The 24889-nt window shown below is 42.9% G+C and overlaps 1 non-coding gene and 2 pseudogenes across 1 annotated transcript; 2 read left to right on the top strand and 1 right to left on the bottom strand.

The window, feature by feature from the left end:
* The first annotated feature begins 1373 nt into the window (after positions 1 to 1373).
* On the top strand, positions 1374 to 2059 carry LOC130018082 (elongation factor 1-beta-like; annotated as a pseudogene).
* Positions 2060 to 3555: 1496 nt separating this feature from the next.
* Positions 3556 to 24889, bottom strand: part of LOC130018093 (RNA-binding motif protein, X-linked 2-like) — a 34922-nt pseudogene continuing 13588 nt past the window's right edge.
* LOC130018108 (U6 spliceosomal RNA) lies at positions 22910 to 23016 on the top strand. The gene has a single exon (XR_008791475.1). It is a non-coding gene; the product is annotated as a U6 spliceosomal RNA (small nuclear RNA).

Genomic DNA, 24889 nt, shown 5'->3' with positions numbered 1-24889 from the left:
AACCCTCAGAGTCAGAGGCTCTGTCTGAGTCTATTACAAAGGAGAGGAATTCATGAAGTTAGGCCAAAGAAAGGCTCCTCAGCAAATGCCGCTAAGATAACTATGCTCCACTTAACCCAAAATGACACCACATCCTTCTTTCATACCATATACCTCAAAAACATTATCCTAACTGAAATAAAAAATGACACAAAAGGTTAATGGTTATAGGATGTCACTTAGAATGGACAAACTCATAGAAATGGAAAACAGATGGGTGAATTTGGAAGAGCAAGGAAGGCATGAGGAGACATAGCTTAATGGGTACAGGGTTTTATTAAGGGCAGATTAAAATACTTTGAACTAGACAGAAGTGGTGCTTTCACAACACTATGAATTGACTAAATGCCACTAATGTTACCAATAAAATGGTTAATTCTCGGTGCTGGAGCATTATAGCACAGCGGGGAGGGCATTCTCCTTGCAATCAGTCAACCCGGGTAAGATTCCCAGCATCCCATATAATCCCCTGTGCACCGCCAGGTGGAATTCCCTAGTGCAAATCCAGGAGTAACCCCTTTGATCCGCAGGTGTGACGCAAAATAATGGTTAACACTCAATGATTGGAAAGAGTATTCAAGTAGCTGCTGTGCCTTGCATGCAGCCGAACCGGGTTTGGTCCCCTGAAAAGCATATGTTACCCCAAACCTGCCAGGAGTGATTCCTGAGTAGAAAGCCAAAAGTAAGCCCTGAACAGAGCTAGATATGGCCTAAAATACAAAACAAGAAAAGAAATTCTTTGACACAACAAAATCACTTCTGGAAAAAAAAAAAACTCCTGGGCAGTCATCTGACATAAAAAACACTTATCTAGAGACATTTACACCCCTTTTTGATTATATCATATTCAAAATAGGGAAAAGATAGGAATTCACCTAAATGCCCATCCACATATGACTAGCCAAAGAAGCAAGAGCATACTGACACTGGAATACTATTCTGTCATTTTAAAAGATAAAATGTCATTCTGGACAAAATGGAATAGACCAAGTCTGGAAGTTAAAGACAATCATCACTATTTACTCATTTGGAGTATGCATTACTAAAGAAAGTACACCCCGAAGAAATAACAAAATTGGCTTGCTCTTTAAGCCCGTGTACTCACTTAAACATGCATACCACTTGCTTCTGTGTTCTTTACTTGCCTTTTTCTACTCTGGAGAATCCTGTGTTCTCTCCCGAACACACATTTCTTCCTTTCTCTGTCCTCACAGATTTTCAAGTTTTAATTAAAACTAAATTCCTTTGCCCTTTTTTTCCTGCCTCTTAGAGGCGAGCGTTTCTTGCCTCCTCGCTCCGCGTCACCCTTTCCCTCGGCAGACTCGCCCCAGCAGCAGCAGCCAAGCGCCATGGGATTTGGAGTTCAGAAGACTCCCGCAGGCCTCCAGGTGCTCAAAGATTACCTGGCGGACAAAAGCTACATCGAGGGGTACGTGTCGTCACAGGCCAACGTGGCGGTGTTTGAGGAGGTCACAGGCCCACCCCCTTGTATCATGCCCTTCGCTGGTACAACCACATCAAGTCCTTCGAGAAGGAGAAGGCCAGTCTGCTAGGGGTGAAGAAAGCTCTGGGCAAATGTGGCCCTGCTAATGTGGAAGACACCACGGGAAGTGGAGCTGGGGACAGTAAAGATGATGACGACATTAATCTCTTTGGATCTGATGAGGATGAGGGGAGCGAAGAAGCAAAGAATCTAAGAGAAGAACGCCTTGCACAGTATGAATCAAAGAAAGCCAAAAAAACTGAACTTGTTGCCAAGTCTTCCATCTTACTAGATGTGAAGCCTTGGGAAGATGAAACGGAGATGGCAAAATTAGAGGAGTGCATCAGAAGCATTCAAGCAGATGGCTTGGTTTGGGGCTCTACCAAACTAGTACCAGTAGGATACGTAATTAGCAAACTTCAAATACAGTGTGTGGTTGAAGATGATAAAGTTGGAACAGATATGCTGGAGGAGCAGATCACTGCTTTTGAGTACTAGGTGCAGTCCATGGATGTGGCTGCTTTCAATGAGATCTAAATCCATTATGGATCACGGCTCTTCAATAAAGGCTTGCAGGAACAACAAAAACAACAAAACTAAATTGCTTCAGGGCCGGGACAGCAGAACGGTGAGTGAAGCATTTGCCTTGCACAGGACCAACCTGCATTCTACCCCCAGAATCCCATGTGGTTCCCGAGTACAGCAAGGAATAATTACTGAGGGTAGAGCTAGCAGCAACCCTTGAGCTTCACCGGGTCTTACCAAAAAAAAAAAAAAACAATTATTTTAAGTTTTAAAAAATAATAAAACTCTCTTGCTTCACCAAAAAAGTAAAAAGGAAAGAAAATAACAAACTTGCTAGACTGAAGGAATACAATGGTGACTCTCTGAGAGAAGGAGTAGGTAGTGGAAGGAACCAGCTGGGGTCTTTTTGGTGGTGGGATAGCACCCAAAACTTGGTGGTGGATGTTGTGACAATTATATACATACAAAGGTCTGAAGCTAACAGGAGAACCTTCACAGTATTTCAAACCAATTTTAAGGCAATTTTGAAAAACTACATTTTTGTATGAGGTGAATTTTGTTGTGTCAATTTCTCAATAAAAATAAACTGCAAGGAAAATATGTGGGAATGTATCAACAACAAAATGATTCAGGAAAAGGCACATCTCAATATGCACAGAAGAGACTAACAGCTTCATTATTGTATCTATGTCATGCTACTTAACCCGAATTAAGTCACACATCTCTATGGTTTTATCTGCCAGATGGAAAGTCATCAAACACAGATGAAAAATCAAGAACACCTATTTTCCCATTTCTTAAATATTTTTCACCCTACTTGGGGGGGTATAGGTTCTTGGATCTATATATGAACCATTTTTAGCACATGTAATCTGATTAATGGCAAATATATTCCCAAGGACAACAAACTGTGCATAAAAATTAAGAATATCAGGAAATGGAGAGATAAAAAAGCAGGTTAGGCATAGGAACTGCACATAGCTAACCTGCGTTCAGTCTCCATGGCATCCAATATGGTCTCCCAAGCACTGCCAAGAGTAATATCTGAGTGCAGAGCCAGAAGGAATCACTAAGCATCGCCAGGTGTTACCTGCCTTCCCCGCCCAAAAAAAGTAAGGATATCAGACTTTAGGAAGTATATCTCTCTCAAGGATTGATACACAAGTGAATAAAATAATTGAGCTTCAAAAGATTTTACATATCAAAAGAGAGAAATAATTGGTTTTGCTTTCTAAAAACTGCTTCTTAGAACAGTTCAAATCTGGGGCCAGAGAGACAGTTCGGTGGACAGGGTGTTCCTCTTCCATGCAGCTGCCCTAAGTTGAGTCCCCAGAACCTCATATGGTCTTGAACCCTGCCAGGATTGACCCCTGAGCACAGAGCTAGGAGTAAGTCATGAGTAGCTCCTAGTGGGACCCAACACACATACACACACACACACACACACACACACACACGCACACAAGAACACACCATTCCATGTCCTATTCTATGAAGCAACTCAATTGGCTGCAGTCTCAGTGATGCCTGTAGTCTCTGGAAGTGGGGGATCACCAATCCCGGGAGTGCCAGGATCTTTGATACCTGTGGGATTTATCACTGCTCCTACTCCTACTCCTTCGACCATGCCATTCAGAACGCTCCTTGTGCCTGCCAGCGAACTTGCATATCTGATCTTTGATTTCTGTTCCTATCCCTGTTCTTTTCTTCCCTTTCCTCCCTCCTACTTAAAGACCTGTGTTCCTGTTTGGGCTTCTCCTTCTTTGGCTCCCTGTCTATGGCCTCTGCTCTGGAGTGGGAGCCTGTCCTTGTGTAAACACACAAAAAATAAAACGGCCGGCGGTCTGGCCGCTTCCCCACTCCAGGGAGGTCGATGGCGATGGTCAGGTGAAGGAAGGAATGAGGCCAAGCTAGTTGGTCTTAGTAGCCGTTTATTACATGGAAGAGATGTATGTCATGGAGGCCTCAGGAATCCTCGAGCATGTGCGCCTTTGTTCTCTCCGCTTCTGTCCTCAGCCCCATCTTCCCAGGTTCTCTGATGCACCTGTCCCCCAGAGAGCCCTGAAATCTCCCTTATATAGATCATAGTACCTCTGAAGGGCGCAATATAATGATGTCATCAAAAGGAGTTACAGAAAGAACATTGAGGCAGCAAACATACATTGTTTCCTTACATCCGCAGGCCAGTAATCCTGGCCTCACCTTTTCACAAGCTACAAGCACTTAGATTAGCACAACAAAGACCAGTCTGCTAGAGCTTGGAATCTACATCTCCAAAAAAGCAGTCTCATCCAAGCTAGTCAGGACACACAGGAAACTGCTTCTAGGACGTGTTTCTCCTCTCCTTGTCCAACCAACATATAAGCATACATAATATTAATCATTTCGTATGGACACAGTAAGAAATACTTTGAGCTTATAGAATTGCTCTCCTAGGACCATCTCGATCTCAGACTGCAGTGCTCAGGCCAGATATCTTTCCTATTCCTAGCAGCAGGGCCCTAGTCTCGTCGTTACTTTTGGATCATGACATCATTTGCCTATGATCAAACTCTTAACTTATAGTTAAGAATCGTGGCACCTTGGCCTGGCCCATCACGATGCCAGGGTAGCACATAACTTACCGGCTTGCCCTGGTTCCATCCAGTCCCACGTCGGGACCCTGCCCTTGGGGTGCTAGGAAGTAGGGCAACTGAGGCTTAAGTTGAGAAGGCAGATGCCCAGGAGTGAATAACATTCAAAGCCAATCAATTCCTAAGTTACGGAGCATAGTAATTAATTGTCTTCCTGTATCTATACAAAAGGACATTGCATTAAGGTAAACTGCTCAAAAGACATAAGGAGAGGAGAAAGACAATATTAACTTACAGTACAGCTTCAGTGTCTAAGCAGGATGAGACCTTACAAATTGGTTGGGGAAGAGAGCATAGAAGAGGTTACAGACAGACAAAGTAATGGGAGTGACTCGGGAGCACTGTGATGGGTACAATCTGATAAACCTAAGCTCCTTGTACTCCAACATCTCACCCTTTTCTGTTTACAAAAACACAAAAATTTGAAATAGACAAAGGAACAATTCCAATCACAAAACAGTCTCATATGTAGTAGTAGTAAAACTTCAGTCCGCCCCTGAACCCAGAGCAGTGCTTGTCGTAAAGTGTCCAATAGTCCTGCACTGTTCAAGGATAATCATAGTCATTTAGTCGCCTTTTGAAGAAATGAGGTGTCCAGATCACAATTTGAAGAGTTGTTTTTGCAACATCAGCAGTAGTGGTCACAGCAATGAGTCCCAGAGAAACAACTGTCAAAGAGTCCTATAAACTTCAGGAAGCACTGGATCAGGCAGGGAGCACTGGAACAGGAGCATCACAACTTCTGCTTCTGTCAGGAGCTCTTCAGCAGGGGAAAGCAGCCATTCTCTGTTCAGGTTAACGGCAGTCATAGATGTGCAACCTAGCTTATGTCTGGAAAAAACACTTTTTAAAAGTTATCAGAGGCTTTGAGCGTTGGGGTTTGGTTCATCTCCATGTCTGGGGGTAGAGAAAGAGGCAGGGGGAAACTCCGAGAGAAACAGTTACCCTAGAGAGAAATTAAAAGGTTTTCCTATTAAAAGTTATTCCTTCCTCCTTCGGGAGATGAGGCACCTGTGAATTCCAAGGAGAGGGTAAAAGTAAATAATTGTTAATCCAAAATATGGGGTCCAGGCGTTGTCCAATCCACAACCTATAAGAGAAGGCTATAAGGAATATTCTTAATTTGATCTCATGATATGTTAAAGTCCTTTGCTGCCGGCTTTCTGATGCTGGTTCCTCTGATTTCCTTGTGAATTCCAGGTGAAATCAGCTTGGTGATGGCTTGGAGCTGGAATTTAGAGAGTTGTAAGACTGCAAAGGTCTGAAAGTTAATGCAGGTAGATGAATTCGGCTCCTGATGAAATGCAATGGGACCCAAAGTTTCTTAGTGGAGTTATCTGTTGAAAGAAAAATATAGCCTTTTCCTCGAATGAGGTGTCTCCCTGCTACCCAGTCTTTGTCAATTTTTAATCAAATTAGGAGAAAGTTAATAATTTTCTGAGTTTGTGCATCTTCCTGAAAATGCTTTTCAGCTGCTGTATGACTCCCCTTGAGGTAAATTCAAAAAAATTTAAAGAAAACAATGTCAAAGAATAGGAGTCAAACGGGGCATTCCTCCTTATTTATTTATTTATTTATTTATTTATTATTAACTATGCCCGATTCATAGGTCCAGGAAGACCAGAATGAGATCTGATAACAGTAATTAAAACAAGTTCAGAGCACTTTTGTAAAAGAGCCTGTTGCTGCTGAAGCAATTGTTGAGCTATATAGCATTTGATGATGTACTTAGAAACTCAGTTACAATACCAGGGAAGAGACCAACATAAACTGAATCTGAGATGATATTAGTAGGCCCTGGCACATGGGCAAGTGAAAAAACTAATGTGGCGAGTTATAGCCTTCATTGGAAGCTCTTTCCTGATATCCAAAATAACCTGATTTATAACCATACACACATACATGCAGAAGTATCCTAGTGACAATGCCTTCTGTCCCTCACCAGACTCAGCGTCTGTAATGGCTGAGTGGGTGAGCACCCAGGAATGAGGCGTCTCTGTGCCTCCTGGGTCAATAAGCAATGGCCTAGTGGGAGAATAACCTCGTACCCACTGGCCCTGAAGCTGTTTTCCCAGAGGTGGCATCTCATGAACTAGAAGTAGAAGTTCACTTCCCCAAAAGTAAAACTGCACCAGCCTGAATCTTTGAATAACCTTCCTTGGAACTAGCACTTCACCATTGGTTCTGTTAAAAAACCTGAGAGTCGGTTGTCCAGACTGAGTTCCTCGCAGATATTCTTGGGAATCAAGACTAGAAACTAGAGAAGGCTTTCTCCACCTCTGACCTGACTGAGGTTTCTCAGGGTAGCTGAGCCCTTTTACACAAAGTTCTGCTCGGTTTGCCAGCGCAAATTCACCAACAGACACAACACTTTGATTCCAAAGTTTCTCACTTTTTTCCTGGCTCAAAACCTGATGCACGTTAGGTGCAGAACTCAGCTCCGCATGTCCCATACATGGGATAGTTTGTTCCCTGAACTCAACTGCTTGTTGGTGAGCCTCTAGATGTGCTCCATGAGGAACAGAGTCAGGGATCGGAGATGCCTTTTCCTTCCCTTCCAGACAACCATGAAAACCTGATGCGCTGCTTGTGACGTTTGCTTGAGCAAACTCCCTTTCTACCTGGGGGTTCAAATCTCGTCCCTTTGCATCAGAATTTAATCTGCAGGGACTCTGGGTGGGAGAAATGCTAACTGTATCAGAGAAAGAAATATCCAAAGCAGCGCTCCTTGCCGTGGCTGGCTGTAGTGAATCTACTGACTGGAGCTCTGAAGCTCCACACTGGGGAGATGGGCTGCAGCTGGGAATGTCCCCTGATTTTACGGGGCCTGGGGCTGGCCGCACTGCAAGTTTCCCGAATTAGGGTCACCAGCTACACCAAGATTGAAGGGGCAATCTCTGGCCCAGTGGTTTCCATTATGGCATCGTGGACAAGGTCCAGGTGGTCGTCTCACAGTTGCACATTTGGGAGGTGCCCTGCAGTCCTTACGGAGGTGGCCTGACTTCCCACAATTAAAACATTTGACCTGATTTTGTTTCTGTATGGCATAGGCTTCAACAGCATTAATATGTACCTGATGTTTGATAGAACCAACATTCCGACATGCCTTCAAGTACCCCATTATGTCCTCCTTCTCCTTAATGGGGCGCAGAATGGCCTGGCAATCCTCGTTAGCATTTTCAAAAGCCAATTGTTTGGACAAAATTTCCTGCGTTTCCTTACCCTTAACCTGCCTTTCAATGGCTTCCATCAACCTTCCTATGAAGTCTGCATAAGGCTCTGTGGGCCCCTGAATAATCTTAATATAGCTTCCCTTGAATTCAGCATCTGCATCAATCCTCTCCCAGGCCCACAGGGCAGCGTCACGGACATGAGCAAAAACAGCACGAGGTAAGGTGACTTGCTTCTTAGGGTCGTGCCATTTCCCTATTAAAATCTCATAAGTCAATTTAATTCCTGAAAATTTCCGTCCAGCATGGCCTAGGCTCTGAAGTTTTGCCTTGGCCTCATCACTGAACCACATCCTCCACTGGATGTACTGAGAAGGGCTTAAGCACGTCTTAGCAACCACGTGAAAATCTTGAGGTACCCAGTGAGCCTTTTTACTCCAGCCTGTAAGATACTCCTTACAGTACGGAGATGTAGGTCCGTACAGGGCACAGGCCTTTTTGAAATTACTGAGTGAATCCATTCTTAACCCTTCATAAGACGGAGACTGATTCTCCTCCAGCTGGATGGGAAAAAAGAGACGGAGCTCATGGGGTCTGGGTGGGATTGACCACTTACGGTCGAGAGCTTTCAGCTGTAAGCTTCTATCGAGAGCGCGTCCTGAGCGGCCTGGAGGCCTCTTGGCTGAGGAGCGGCCACTCCTATGAGAAATCTCTGTACCAAGCCGCTCTCAGACTCAGAATCTGAGGAAGTGGTAGTTGGCTCATCATATGCATCACTTTCCTCTGACGCACTAGAAGTGGAGTCGTACAGAGGAGTTGGGGGTCTCTCTGGCTTGATATCAGTAGGGAACGTTAATTCATCGGTGGCAGAGAGATTTTTGCTCTGAGAACGTGTTTGTACTGGAAACGCCTTGAGCTGCTTTCGGGGCTTGGGTACAGGAGCAGTCAAGCATTGAGCATCAGGCTTCTTTCTAGGCTTGGGTATGGGAGGAGCCGAGGCTCTCTCAGTAGTGGGAACTTTCTTAATTTCATCCTTAATCTTAAAATCCTCTCTGTTTAGCTCCTGAGGAAAGCCTTCCATAGTATATCTAACATCCTCTTCCTCGGAGCTATCTTCCAAAGCCTTAAGAACGGAATAGACAATTTCCCAAGTTACCCAGAATTGTTTAGGGATTTGAGCCCCTCCCTTAAATTCCCTGAAGACATTACCTTTAACCTTTTCCCAAACCTCAGGCGCCAAAGTTCCCTTATCTGGAAACCAGGGATGAAATTTTTAAACAGTTTTTAGGCAGGACCGGAGTTGGTCCCGAGAAACACTATGTCCAGTTCTCTTTGCAAAATGCTTAATCAATTCAATAAAAAAATGGCCAAGATCAGTTTGGCGTGAAGAATTTTTAGAGGAATTCACGCGACTCTGTTTATGTCCCATCTTAATGGAGGAGTACAGCTAGCAGTTTAATTCACCGCACCACAAAATCTAAGTTCTCCCACTAAAAATTTTTTTCTAGAGTGGGGGTCTACCGAAACGCTGTTCTTACCTTTAGTTGTGCACCGGTTGGAGGCTCGTGCCGGCCCAGGGACGCCAGTTGTGTAAACACACAAAAAATAAAAAGGCCGGCAGTCTGGCCGTTTCCCCACTCCAGGGAGGTCGATGGCGATGGTCAGGCAAAGGAAGGAAACGAGGCCAAGCTAGTTGGTCTTAGTAGCCATTTATTACATGGAAGAGATGTATGTCATGGAGGCCTCAGGAATCCTCGAGCACGTGCGCCTTTGTTCTCTCCGCTTCTGTCCTCAGCCCCATCTTCCCAGGTTCTCTGATGCACCTGTCCCCCAGAGAGCCCTGAAATCTCCCTTATATAGATCACAGTACCTCTGAAGGGCGCAATATAATGATGTCATCAAAAGGAGTTACAGAAAGAACATTGAGGCAGCAAACATACATTGTTTCCTTACATCCGCAGGCCAGTAATCCTGGCCTCACCTTTTCACAAGCTACAAGCACTTAGATTAGCACAACAAAGACCAGTCTGCTAGAGCTTGGAATCTACATCTCCAAAAAAGCAGTCTCATCCAAGCTAGTCAGGACACACAGGAAACTGCTTCTAGGACGTGTTTCTCCTCTCCTTGTCCAACCAACATATAAGCATACATAATATTAATCATTTCGTATGGACACAGTAAGAAATACTTTGAGCTTATAGAATTGCTCTCCTAGGACCATCTCGATCTCAGACTGCAGTGCTCAGGCCTGATATCTTTCCTATTCCTAGCAGCAGGGCCCTAGTCTCGTCGTTACTTTTGGATCATGACATCATTTGCCTATGATCAAACTCTTAACTTATAGTTAAGAATCGTGGCACCTTGGCCTGGCCCATCACGATGCCAGGGTAGCACATAACTTACCGGCTTGCCCTGGTTCCATCCAGTCCCACGTCGGGACCCTGCCCTTGGGGTGCTAGGAAGTAGGGCAACTGAGGCTTAAGTTGAGAAGGCAGATGCCCAGGAGTGAATAACATTCAAAGCCAATCAATTCCTAAGTTACGGAACATAGTAATTAATTGTCTTCCTGTATCTATACAAAAGGACATTGCATTAAGGTAAACTGCTCAAAAGACATAAGGAGAGGAGAAAGACAATATTAACTTACAGTACAGCTTCAGTGTCTAAGCAGGATGAGACCTTACAAATTGGTTGGGGAAGAGAGCATAGAAGAGGTTACAGACAGACAAAGTAATGGGAGTGACTCGGGAGCACTGTGATGGGTACAATCTGATAAACCTAAGCTCCGTGTACTCCAACAGTCCTGACCTCAGGGGAGCTGTGGTACTGCTTCATCCCCTCTCCGGACTCTGACTTCAGAACCTTTTCAGAGTTCTTGCTGATGAACTTTTTATATTCGGGGGAATCGTTTTCCTTTAGCATCTTGCTTCTGGGTGATGAACAGGAGACCTCTGGTTCTGGCTGTACCTCCCACTTTTCTGTCTTCATTTTCTTTTTTCCCCTTTTTGTCTGGAGATTAAAAAAAATGGAAGGGAGCCACAAAAAGGAAATGAAAAAATAAAAAGCTCTCCCCCAACGTACTTATTTTCTAAATACACTGCATCAAATGCAGAACCAGGAGTAAGCCAAAGCACCAACGGGTGTGACCTCCCACACCCCAAAAATTAACTTGAAGTTGGGGTGGTGGTGCTTGGAGGACCACATGGTATGCAAGAGATCAAACTCTGGTTCTGTGTATAAATCAAACGCCCTACCCACTCGCTGTACTATTATCATCCAGTCTAATAACTTGAATTTTAATAGTATATTCATGGCAAGACAGCAAAAAAGAGCAAAGTCTATAAGATGCAGAGTCAAAAGATTCAAATTATCATACTCCAATTTAAAAATGATGAGCGGTGAAAATGTCTTCAATGATTTTCTAGAAAGTGTGTATGCACATCAGTATATTCTTTAAATTTACTTTTCTCTAGGGAAGTCGAGATAAAATAAAATGAGTATCAGGGCTGGAGCAATAACACCGCAGGTAGGGTGTTTGCCTTGCACACTGCCAACCCAAGTTCGATTCCCAGAATCCCATATAGTCCCCCGAGCAACACCAGGAGTAATTCCTGAGTGCAAAGCTAGGAGTAACCCCTGTGTATTGCCGGGTACGACCCAAAAAGAAAAAAATTGAGTATCTACATTTGTATCTTGACATAAACAAGTTTACTAAGTCATGATTTCTAGAGAGCTTTGTATATGAACATTTCCTATTAGAAAGTAAACATACCTTTCTATGGTTACATAAACAGCTTTATTCATAAGAAAAAAAAACAATTAAGACCACCTAGAATCTTTTTTGGTCATAACATTTTACCTTCTTTTGTGTGTGTGTGTTTTTTTTTTGGTGGGTTTGTCATCTTCAGAGTCCTCAGCTGAACTGTTTGAAGGCATATGAGCCCAACAGCCCTTCTCCTGAAGCAGTCTGGTCACATCATCCAGTTCATCTGAGTCCTTAGGAGCCCTATAGTTAGACACATGATCCACTCGAATAGTTTGTCCTTTGATCTAAGACAAAAAGCCAACACATCATCAAAGACAGCCCTCCTTCCAAACTAAGTGATCCACACCAACTTCCTGATAATTCAATCTCTGGGAAAATCTCCAACACTGTTTGCCCAACTGGTGTGTTTGAGCACTTTTTCCCAGCTAGCAATTTTCTCTGCTCTCAGGGAAACCACATGGGGCCTGAGGGCTACTGAGCCCCTGAGGCAAGTGCACTAGCATCATCGGTCAGTTTACCCCTGTGTGCCATACAAATATTTTTGTGCTCTATTTATGTCATGACATAAAAAAAAACTCTGGGAAATTTTGTGACTAGTTCACACTTATACTTTGCTGTGAAACACAAACTCTGTGCAAGGAACAAAATAGTAATTACTCACATCAAACAAAACCATTTCATTTTTCAAGCATAGACTTAAAAATTCTTTTTTGATGGTGGGGGGAGTTGAGCCACTACTGAATGTGCTCAGAAGGTCATATAGGGTGTCCAGATCATAACCCTGGTCAGCCACAGGTAAGGTATGAGCCTTACCCACTGTAGGATCACTTCAGTCCCCGATACATACTTAATTCTATAGGCATCAGGCACTCTACATTCCCAAAGTCTAGCTTTTATTGTTCCAATACAAGGTCTGATTTTAGTCTTATCTTTAAGTCTAATCTACCTCTTTTCATCTATCCTATTTCCCATTTAAAACACTTTTGAGGGGTTGATGCGATAGCACAGCGGGTAGGGCATTTGCCTTGCACGCGGCTGACCCGGGTTCGATTCCCAGCATCCCATATGGTCCCCTGAGCACCGCCAGCAGTAATTCCTGAGTGCATGAGCCGGGAGTAACCCCTGTGCATTGCCAGGTGTGACCCAAAAAGCAATAAATAGATAAATAAATAAATATTTTTGAGGGGCCGGAGCGATAGCACAGATTGTAGGGCATTTGCCTTGTAGCTGACGGATCCAGGTTTGATCCCCAGCATTCCATCCCCAGCAAGGCCAGAAGTAATTCCTGAGTGCAGAGCGAGGAGTAACCCCTGAGCATTGCTGCATACAACCCGAAAAGAAAAAAATGTTTTGAAACCATTCCTTCTTTGAGTCAATTTGAATATAGGCTCCATAAAATGGAAACCTATATCCCCATTCCATGCTATCCTTGAAACTACTGATTATTGGTGCAATCATTGATACATTCTCCACGAGTCACTCTCCTGGGCTGGAGAACTACAGTGTTGAGGAGGGAAAGGTAAGAAACAAAGGCCTCCCTTGGTGGGTGGAGAAATAGCTAATACTGAGGAAGAAAAAAGTACTGACTGGGGCAGAGGCCCATGTAATTGCTTCCTAGAACCATTTTTCCACACCCCTGAAACTCTTTATGTCTCATCCTGGTGGCCCCTGGGACTTTCTGAACCAGGGGAAAAATAAAACTAAACTACTACATCAGAAACCTTCAGCGAAATCCTGTTTATTACTTATACCCACCTTGATGCCATTAAAATTGTCAACCTCCAGTATTGTGCTCTGCTGGACTTCATAGCAAAGGAAGCAGAAATCACTTGGATTTCCCAGGCTTCTTATCCTGTACCAGATTTATGGTAACAATCTCACCGTATCTATTTATTTACAAAAAAGACACACTATTAGAAATAAAATGTTCAGAATGCTTGACAAACAAAACTTAAATACTGAGTATAAAAGACGAAGCTAGAACCAGATGACGAATGAAGATTAACTATAAAAAGGTATACGGAGGGAACTAGAGCAGGACAGTGGGTAGAGCTCTTGCCTTGCATGCAGTCAACCCGGTTCAATCCCTAGCACCCCATATGGTCTCTTGAGCCCGACCAGGAGTGATCCCTGAGCACCACTGGTGTGGCACCCCTAAACAAGACAAAAAAAGTTACTCAAGGATATAATAGGAAATGTCCCATTTAAAAAGTGAATGAAGAGATGAGTAGTGCCTGCCATAGAGGCAGGCTGGGGGGTGGGGGGAAGGTGATGGGAGGGGAAACTGGGGACACTGGTGCTGGGAAATGTAAACTTGGGAGAGATGGGTGTTGGAACACTGACTGAAACCTAATCTTGAACAGCTTTGTAAGGGTCTAGCTTACAGTGACTCAATTAAAAGTAGAAATAAAAAGTTTAAAAATAGTGATAAAAATTAAGACTCAAAATTCCCCCCACCAATTAATATATCCAATCATTCCCAGGAGAGATCCCAGAGCACAGAGCCAGGAGTACTTCCTGAGTAGAGCATGGTGTCACCAGGACAACAGTAAATCTGGTAAAGTGCTTGCCCTGCACACGGCCGAATGACGTTCAATCCCGGGCATCCCATACATTCTCCCGAGCACCACCAGGAACGATTCCTGAGCGCAAAGCCATGACTATTGCCAAGTGAGGAACAAAAACAAAAACAAAATAATATTTTTACTAGAGTCACAAAAAGAAAATATCAAACAGAAATCTTAGTGCGTTTCAGCATATGCTTTGTAGGTAGGCCACCTAGGCTCAATCCCTGGTATCAAATGGTCCCCCAGGCACCACCAGAAGTAATCCCCCAGCACCGAGCTAGGGAAAGTTCCCAGGCATCACTGGAGTGGGACAAATAACAAAAAGAACAAAAAAAAAATTGATGAATACATTATAAACATAATCATAGACACAAAATTTCTGCCAAAATCTAGCATCTTATAACAGAAACGACTAAAAACTGCTAAAGTGATTTCATGAACTATTTACCTATTTAATGGCTGGAGCAATAGCACATTGGGTAGGGCATTTGCCTTGCACGTGGGTGACCTGGGTTCAATACCCGGCATCCCATATGTTCCCCAAGCACCGCCAGGAGTTATTCCTGAGTGCAGAACCAGGAATAACCTCTGAGAATCGCTGGGTGAGACCCAAAAACCAAAATAAATAAATAAATAAATAAATAAATAAATAAACTTGAGGGGTCAGAGTAAAAGTACAGTAGTGTGGGCAGTTGCCTTGCAAGTGTCAGACCCGGATTTGATCCACGGTATCCCAAATGATCCCCTAAGAAGCACCAGGGAATCTTTCTGAGTACAGAGCCAGGAGTAACCCCTGAGTATTGCCGTGTATGGTCCAAAAACAAATATAAATAAATACATAAACTTGAGGGACCCGATGAAGAGTACATTGGGTAGGGCACATGCCTTACACATATCCAACCTGGGTTCTATTCCCAGTAAAAGATCCACCTAGCACCACCAGGTCTAATTCCTGAATGCAGAGCCAGGAATCAACCCTGAGCCCTGCAGAGTCTGGCCAAAATAATAAGTAAACATATAAATAATGAAAAGACTTGAACAGGGCTGGACAGACAGTACAGGGGTCAAAGTGCTTGCCTTAAATGTGGCAGACCTGGCTTAATCTTTGGTATGACAAATGGGCCCTGAGCCCTGAAACAAGGGGTCACTGACAACAGAGCCAGGAATAAGCCATGAGCACCATCAGGTATGACCCCAAAAGAAAAATAAACTACAAATTGTATCTTAAGTAAAACTTTTAAAACTCCTCAAAGAAACATAGAATTAAATAAATATAAAAATATCCCTTGTTGGGTTTAATGGCTCTAGGGTGAGATACAAAAATCTTCACACAATTTTCTCAAAGAAAACATTTCTGAATCATTTGTAACATATTATTCATAGCAAACAATACAAAATAAATTACCTATGGCTTTCTTTGGGGGCAGGCTTAACTGGTGGACGGACAACCTGAAACAATGGGGGTGAGAAGGTGTAATGAAGGTAGAATTGGTGTTGGGATACTGAATGTAATAAATTCTTGTGAACAACATTATAAAAATAAAATTGAGGGGAAAATATCGTTTGTTGTTGGTTAGGATAACCCAACATAACAAAGGCACTAAAAATCCTTCTCAGGTTGCACTTATTTCTAGAATATAAAGTAACAGAATGGGAGACCAACACCCAAGATTAGTAGAAATAAGTACCAGGAGGATTACTCCACAGCTAGGAAGCCGGCCTCACATGCTGGGGGAAAAGGCAGCTCAGATAGAGAAGGGTGCTAGGAGGGCCCAATTGGGAGGGGAGATGCAGGGTGAATGTAGAGTATAGACTGAACATAATGGCCACGTAATAGCTCTACTGCAAACCACAACACCCAAAAGAAGAGAGAGAGAGCCAAAAGGGAATGCCCTGCCACAGAGGCGGGGTGGGGTGGAAGGGACGGGGCGGGGTGGTGGGAGGGATGCTGGGACCATTGGTGGTGGAAAATGGGCACTGGTGGAGGGATGGGTACTCGATCATTGTATGACTGAAATGCAAGCATGAAAGTTTGCAAGTCTGTAATTGTACCTCATGGTGATTCACTAATAAAAAATTTTTAAAAAAGCAAAAATAAAAGTCCTTCAAAAACTAATATATAAATTTCACGCAATTCCACTTTTAAAGTGCACACATTTTTCCCCTGGAGCAGAGTAAATTCTTTCCAACATTCTTTTGGAAAAATGAACATAAGAATAACTAGGAATGGGGCTGGAATGATAGCACAGCAGGTAGGGAGTTTGCCTTGCACGTGGCTGACGCGGGTCTGATTCCCAGCATTCTACATGGTGCCCCGAGCACAGCCAGGAGTAATTCCTGAATGCAAAGCCAGGAGTAACCCCTGTGCATTGCCGGGTGTGACCCAAAAAGGGAAAAAAAATAAGAACTAGAAAAACTCTGAATAGCTCATAAGATTAGCTACTTGGTATGTGTCATGAATAAATAAACCAATAAAAAGGAAGAAAAACACCAAGAAAGTCAAGCGTATATGAATTAGTATACAAATATGGTACGGTTAATGTTTCAATTTACAAAAATTAGCCATTTGAAAAGACAAACCGAATCCATGTCCCACAAATATTCATAAAAATAACTATAAATGGATCAGGGATTTCAATTTATGGCACTAAAATCTTACACATGAGAAAAAAAAGAGCAGTGGGTGAGTAGAAACACCTATAATTGATTACAAATCCAGAAACATGAAAGAATGATACACTTTGCCACATAAAATAATCAAACGGCGGCGGGGGAGGGGGAGTTGGTTCAGAGGCCACCAGAAATGATTTCAGAGTACTGAGCCAGGAATATCAAAGCACCACAGGCTGTGGCCAAAAAAACAAAAAAAAAAAAGCAAAACCAGAAAACAAAAACCACATATGGTCGCTCGAGCCTACCAGGAATAAGAATCATGGAGTACAGAGCCAGGAGTAAACCCTGAGCACAGCTGGGAGTGCCCAACCTCAAAGGAAAAACATACAGAAATAAAATCAAAGAGAAGACTATAAAAGGTACCACGTGAAGAAAGTTTGAGGGTAATGAAACTGAGCTTCATTCTGATTCAGGCGATGATTACAAAATAATTGCACTAAAACTTACAGGGGCTAGGAAGGTGGCTCAGCATTACAGCACATGTGAGACACTGTTATCAATACTCAACAAAAACTTTTAAAAAATGAACACCCTAAAAATGAGTTTTATCCTATAATAAATACCCAGAGGTGCTCGGGGGTTAATCCTAGCTCTATACTCAGGGGTCATTCTAGGCACTCAGGGGACCAATGCTGGACATTAACACAGGGTCAGCCCCATGCAAGTGGAAGCAAACATACACAAATGGGACTACATCAAACTAAGAAGCTTCTGCACTTCAAAAGAAACAGTGGCAAAAATACAAAAAGAGCCCACAGAATGTGAACGAATATTTACCTAATAAATACCCATCTGATACGGGATTAATATGCAGGATATACAAGACACAAGTAGAATTGTACAAGAAAAAAACCTCCAACCCCATGAAAAAAATGGGGGGAAGAAATGAACAGAAGTTTCCTCAAAAAAGAAATACAAATGGCCAAAAGGCACATGAAAAAATTCTCCACATTGCTAGCCATCAGGGAGATGCAAATCAAGACAACAATGAGATATCATCTCACACCACAGAGACTGGCACACATTCAAAAGAACAAAAGCAACCAGTGCTGGCATGGATGTGGGGGTAAAGGGACACTCTTTCACTGTTGGTGGGAATGCCCACTAGTCCAGTCTTTCTGGAAAACAATATGGACAATTCTTCGAAAACTAGAAAGTGAGCTTCCATATGACCCCACAATAGCAATTCTGGGACTATATCCCAAGGATGCAAAAAAGCACAGTAGTAATGACATCTGTACCTCTATGTTCATTGCAGCACTGTTCACAATAGCCAAAATCTGGGCCAAGTGCCCAAGTGCCCTAGAAACTTTGGGGCATCTATACAATGGAATACTATGCAGCTCTCAGGAGAGATGAAGTCATAAACTTTCCTTATAAATGGATAAACATGGAAAGTATCATGCTAAGTGAAATGAGTCAGAAAGAAAGGGACAGACACAGAAGGACTCCACTCATTTGTGGAGTATAAAATAAATAAAAGGTAAAAGGTAAAGGCCCTCCCGTTGATCATCGATTTGCTCGAGCGGGCCCAGTAACGTCTCCATTGGAGACTTTGTTGTTACTATGTTTGGCATATCGAATCCATCACGGGGAGCTTGCCAGGCTCTCTGAGATGGGCTGAGGAATCGAACTCGGGTCGGCCATGTTGGCTGCGTGCAAGGCAAGCGCCCTACTGCTGTGCTATCACTCCAGCCCTTGTGGAGTATAAAACAACATAACACGAGGCTGACACCTAAAGATAGTAGATACACAGGACAGATAGATTACTCCATAGCTGGAAGCCTGCCTCATGAGCAAAGGTGAGAAGGCAGCTGGAATATAGAAGGGATCGCTAAGAAAAAGGTGGCTGGAGGAATCGGTTGGGATGGGAGATGTGTGCAGAAAGTGGATAAAGGATCAAACATGGTAACCTCTCAGGGTCTGTATTGCAAACCATAATGCCCAAAAGTAGAGAGAGTATGGGGAATCATGTCTGCCATGGAGGCAGGGGGAGGGTGGGAAAAGGGGGAGTATACCGGGAATATTGGTAGTGGGGAATGTGCACTGGTGGAGGGATGGGTGTTTGATCATTGTGTGACTGTAACCCAAACATAAAAGCTTATAACTTTCTCACGGCGATTCAATAAAATTTACAAAAGCAGGCTGTGATGGGGGGAGACGGGGGGTGTGAGGGATACTGGGATCAGTGGTGGTGGAGAATGGCCACTGGTGGAGAGATGGGTATTCAATCATTGTATAAATGAATCCCAAGCAAAAAAATTTGTAAATACACAATTGTACCTCATGGTGTTTCACTAATAAAAATGTAAAAAAAAAATTTAAATGTAAAAAAAAATAATAGCAATCCCATAAATAAAAGAAAAATTATATTACCCCCCCCAAAAAAATAAAAACCAGGGTTACCCACATGCAAGACAAGCACCTTTATCCTGGTACTTTCTCTCTGGCAAAATAAAAAAGACTAAAATTTTTATAATTTACATGACAGATCAAGGACCACAAAGCAATTTTTCTCCTACAATAAAGAGATTATCAGCAAGTTGGGGAGATGGCTCAAAGGGCTGGTACAACTGCATTGCATGCTGGAGATCCAGATTTGATCACCAGCACCACATGGTCCCCTGAGCACCAGTGAGAACGACCCTGAGCAATGGACTGGGAGTAGCCCCTAAGAACCACTGGGTATGGGCCAGAGACAAAAAAGGGTTTTATGAGACAGAGGGTGAAACGGAAGAAAACCAAAAGGTTCATCATAGTTCTGTATCAGTGTTGATTTCCTGATGGCCTTAGTTTTTGGAAACACAAACTGAAAGATCTTGGTACTGACCTGGAGGGCAGCACAAAGGCACTTGCCTTGTGACTGGGGTTCAATCCCCAGCATCCCATGTGCTACCCCAAGCACCACCACGAGTAATTCCTGAGTGCACAGCCAGGAGTAATCCCTGATCATCGCCAGGCATGGTCCAAACCCACAAATCATGTCTTGCAATGGACTCTCTGATAACTTAGTAAAATCAGAAACTGTGAAACAGGTAAAAATAGCAATAACAAGTGCAGATGTCACTCTGACTATACGTTTTTTGCCTCTCTGGGATATATTCCCAGGATGGTATTGCTGGGAAAAATGGGAGCTCTATTTCTAATTTTTGGAGAATCGTCCATACTGTTTTCCAAAAGGGTTGGACCAGTCGGCATTCCCACCAGCGGTGAAGGAGGGTCCCTTTCTCGCCACATCCACACCAGCATCGGTCGCTTTTGTTCTTTTGGATGTGGGCCAGTCTCTGTGGTGTGAAATGATATCTCCTTGTTTTGATCTGCATGTCCCTGATGATTAGTGATGTAGAGCATTTTCTCATGTGCCTTTTAGCCATTCGGATTTCTTCTGTGCGAAAGTTTCTGTTCATTTCCTCGCCCAATTTTTGATGGGGTTGGGTGTTTTCTTCTTGTGGAGTTCCGCCAGTACGTTGTATATCCTTGATATCAACCCCTTGTCGGATGTGTATTTGGAAAATATCCTTTCCCATTCTGTAGACTGTCTTTGTACTTTGGTCAGTATTTCTTTGGAGGTGCAGAAGCTTCTTGGTTTAAGATAGTCCCATTTGTCTATCTCTGTTTTCACTTGCTCGGCCAGTGGCGTGACATCTTTGAAGATACCATTAGCTTCAATATCATGGAGGGTTTTGCCAACTTTGTGTTCAATGAACTTTATGGATTCCGGTCTGATGTTGCGGTCATAAATCCATTTTGATCATACTTTTGTGCATGGCGTTAGGCAGAGATCTGAGCCCACTTTTTTGCATGTAGCCATCCACTTTTGCCAGCACAATTTATTAAAGAGGGTTTCGCTGCTCCATTTCACTTTTCTTGCCCCCTTACAGAAGATTAGATGAGCATATGCTTGGGAGGAGATGTCAGTATATTCAAATCGGTTCAATTCGTCTGCAGCTCTGCCTTTGTTCCAGTACCATGCTGTTTTAACTATTACTGCTTTGTAGTAGAGCTTCAAGTTGGGGAGGTTGATTCCACCCATTATCTTTGTCCCTAGAATTGCTTTAGCTCTTTGTGGGGGCTTATTGTTCCATATAAGTTTCAGGAGTGTTTGCTCCATTTCTTTGAAGAATATCATGGGTATCCTTATAGGGATCAGCACTCTTTCCAATAGCCACAATCTGGAAAAAACCTGAGTGCCCGAGAACAGATGACTGGTTAAAGAATCTTTGGTATATTTACACAATGGAGTACTATGTAGCTGTTAGAAAAGATGAAGTCATGACATTCACATACAAGTGGTAATACAAGTGGAACTATCATGTTAAGCGAAATGAGTCAGAAAAAGCGGGATAGACACAGAAAGTTTGCATTCATCCAGGGAACATAAAGCAACAAAATCGGAGACTAACACCCAGGAGTGGCCGAGATTAGTACCAGGAGTTTTGCTCCATGACTTGGAGGCCAGCCACACGCGCTAGGGGAAAAGGAAGCTCAGATAGAGAAGAGAGCACCAAATAAAGGGTGTTGGGAGGATCCTCCCAGGGTGGGAGAAGCATGCTGAAAGTAGACTATAGACCAAACATGATTGCCACTCAATGCATCTCTTGCAATCCATAGGACCCAAAAGGAGAGAGAGAGAGAACAAAAGGGAATGCCCTACCACAGAGGCATGTATTAAAGGGTGCGATGGGGGGATGGGGAGTTGGAGGGATGCTGGGACCCGTGGTGGTGGAGGATGGGTGCTGGTGGAGGGATGGGTACTTGATCACTGTATAACTGAAACCCAAGCACAAAAATTTGTAAGTCTGTAACTGTACCTCATGGTTTTTCTCTAATAAAAAATAGTAGTAGCAAATAGGTCCAATGCTAATATTCAGGGACTTGGCTAAGGGAATACTGTGGCATTCCTTGCATTTTATAGTTTTTCAGTATTACGTCTGAAATAAACATATAAAATACATTAACATGAAATATAAGTAGTATTTCAAAATAAAAAGCAAAGAAACAGTAGAGGAATCGGTTAAAAAGGCCTCTTTAGACCTCAAATTGAAAACTTTTCAACATGAAAGAATAAAGGCACAGTACTATCACACATCAAATTGGGGTGGGGGAAGGACACCCAGGAGAGTTCTGTGGCAACTTCTGGCTCTGTGTTCAAGAAATCATATAAAGTGCTCAAAAATGAACCACTACTGTAGCCAAAAATGGTATGCAAGGCAAGGACCTTAATCTATGTATTCTCTCCATCCTAGTATATCACATTTTTAAAAATCAATTAATACATGTCACTGTCACTGTCCTCTCATTGTTCATCAATTTTCTCCAGCGGGCCCAGTAACGTGTCCATATTGAGACTTTGTTGTTTCTGTGTTTGGCATATTGAATACGTCATGAGTAGCTTGCCAGGCTTTGCCGTGCAGGTGAGATACTCTCGGTAGCTTGCCGGGCTCTCCGAGAGAAGCAGAGGAATCAAACTCGGGTCGGCCATGTTGGCCGCATGCAAGGAAAATGCCCTACCCGCTGTGCTAACGCTCCAGCCCATTAAAACATGATAAAATGATATAACAAAACTATATCCATATTCTATCAAGGAGGCTTGTAAAATCACTAATGAGGAACACAACACTAGAAAAAAATAGGCAAAGTACATAGCATACTAAAAAGAATAATGACCTGTTGATCTATGAAAAAGATGTTTAATGTCACTGCTGATGAACCAAGCTCCTGAAAGCATGCAGCCACATTTCCGGCCGCATGACCTCTCGGTGTCTAGTTCTCGCTCTCAGAGAGCCCAGCAGGTTACCAACAGTATCCCAACAGCATGGCAGAGTCTGGCAAGCTCCCCATGGCGTATTCGATATGCCAAAACCCAGTAACAATGATGGCTCTCATTCCTCTGACCCTGAGAAAGTCTCCAATGTGGAACTTGTGAAAATCTCAGTTGAGGACGAAAGGAGACCTTACTGGTGCCTGCTCAAAGAAATCGATGAACAATGGGATGACAGTGCTACAATGATACAGTGATGATGAATTTAAAAGCAAACGAAAAGATAAAGCAAGTGCTCGCTTTGGCCGCACATATATTAAAATTGGAAAAATACAGAGATGATTAGCATGGCCCGTGCACAAGGATGACATGCAAATTTGTGAAGCATTCCATATTTTTAAAAATTTTTAAAAATAAAAGAGAAAGCAAGGAAATACAAAAACTGAAAACATGGGATCTATGCTGCAAACACGGAAACTTGTCATGCTCCTGCCAAGTTTTCAGGTGGAGGATGATGTGCGGGTTGAGGTGGGAGGGAATAAGGGAACACTGGTGGTAGGGCTGATGATGAAATAAATGTCTAAAACTCAACTTTCAATGACTCTGGAAACCACAATTCTTTAATAAGATAAATTTCAGAAAGAAAGTCAATGGCAAATAATTTTAAAATAACAAATCACTGTTGATTAGAATTCAGAAAAAGGGGGCATACTATTGAGCGGAAAGCCGGAAAACCTTTATAGAGAGCAATCTGAAAATAATATAAAAACATCTTAAAGTAACATTTAATAGTTAGCAAAGAGGGACTGGAGAGACAGTACAGCAGGCAGGGTGCTTGACTTGCACAAAACCAAACCATATTAGATAACCACATATGGTCCCTAGAGCTCCTCAGAAATGATACTTAAACAGAGACTAGTATGGCCTCAAAACGAAAAAAAAATTAAAAACCAGTAAAGAGAAAACTAGCCACATTAATCCAATAATTTCACAAAGAAGAGCAGCATGCTAAAATATATATTATGGTTTAATTTATAGTAGTAAACTACTGGAAACACTGCTCACAAATAAAAGACAATTAAGAATTTAAAAAAAAAACTATGCAGTGCATTTGCCAATGGTTGTTTGTTGTCCTTAGGTTTGTCTCCAGAAAACACACTTTTCCAAAATTCCAAAGACAGTTCCATAACCCTACAAAATCTCTCATATTACCCCCATAGAGTAAACCACTCTGCTCGAACCCAATCCTAGACAAATGATCTAAATCAAAAATGGTTTTCAAAGTCATTATTGACAATGCCAAAAGGTCTTTATGAAGAGCACTGTGGAGCGAAAACTAGAATACACATACTAGCTGACCATCACTCAATAGAAACAAGACAAAAACATCTAGATCAATAGGTCTTCAAACACAAGTCCATGGACCAGTATGCAGGCCAGTGATATTGAAGGATGCAGCCCTAGATGAGAGACTAGACAGGAACAGATACCATGAAGAAATGGAAATCATGTGCTGTACCTACTGTGAACCTCCCCAACACCCAGAAGCTAGGAGGAAGACACCTCAACCCCTGCCAGAACTCTCAGCTTGAGTGGGATGGCCAAAACCTATACCTATGGCTCACTTCTCATAAAAAGCATTGCCAAGTTTCTTTCCCACGGCCTTCTAACCTCTGTTGTACGCATCCCCTGACCAGAAACTACTGTCCCCTAAGCTCTCCAGCCACAGGAGATCTGGTCGGCTCACTAACCTCACACTTATCTGAAAACAAAGAAAGCAAACTACAACCAAAACCATTAGTTCTTTTCCCCTACATCCTGTATACTTTGCCTAAATGGATAGTGTCACACAGGTGTGGGCAGAGAAGGGCTGTTATCCCTAGTCTGTAGGGGGTCAAAAAGAAACCTTGTAGGGGAACTGTAGCTATCTAAAAGTCCTTTCATCTGCTCTACTATAGATCCAAGTTTAAAAAGTCTCAATGAAAGATCAAGGAAATATCCATAGAGAAAATACAGGGGGTACAGCCCTTACTTGCATGCAGCTGACAGGAGTTCAATCCCCAGCACCACACACCATGGGCGGTTCTGGGGCTGGAGCGATAGCACAGCTGGTAGGGTGCCTGCCTTGCATGTGGCCGATTCCTGATTCAATTCCCAGCAGGCCATTCGTCCCCTGAGCAATGCCAGAAGTAAATCCTGAGCCACGAGTAACCCTTGCACATTGCCAGGTGTGACCCAAAAAGAAAAATGAAGAGTGATTCCTAAGCACAGT

The sequence above is a fragment of the Sorex fumeus genome, unplaced genomic scaffold (assembly GCF_029834395.1).
Source record: "Sorex fumeus unplaced genomic scaffold, SorFum_2.1 ptg000236l, whole genome shotgun sequence".
NCBI classification, from domain to species: Eukaryota; Metazoa; Chordata; class Mammalia; order Eulipotyphla; family Soricidae; genus Sorex; species Sorex fumeus.
The sequence above is the reverse complement of the archived record's forward strand: the minus strand, read 5'-3'. Positions and strand labels throughout refer to the sequence as shown.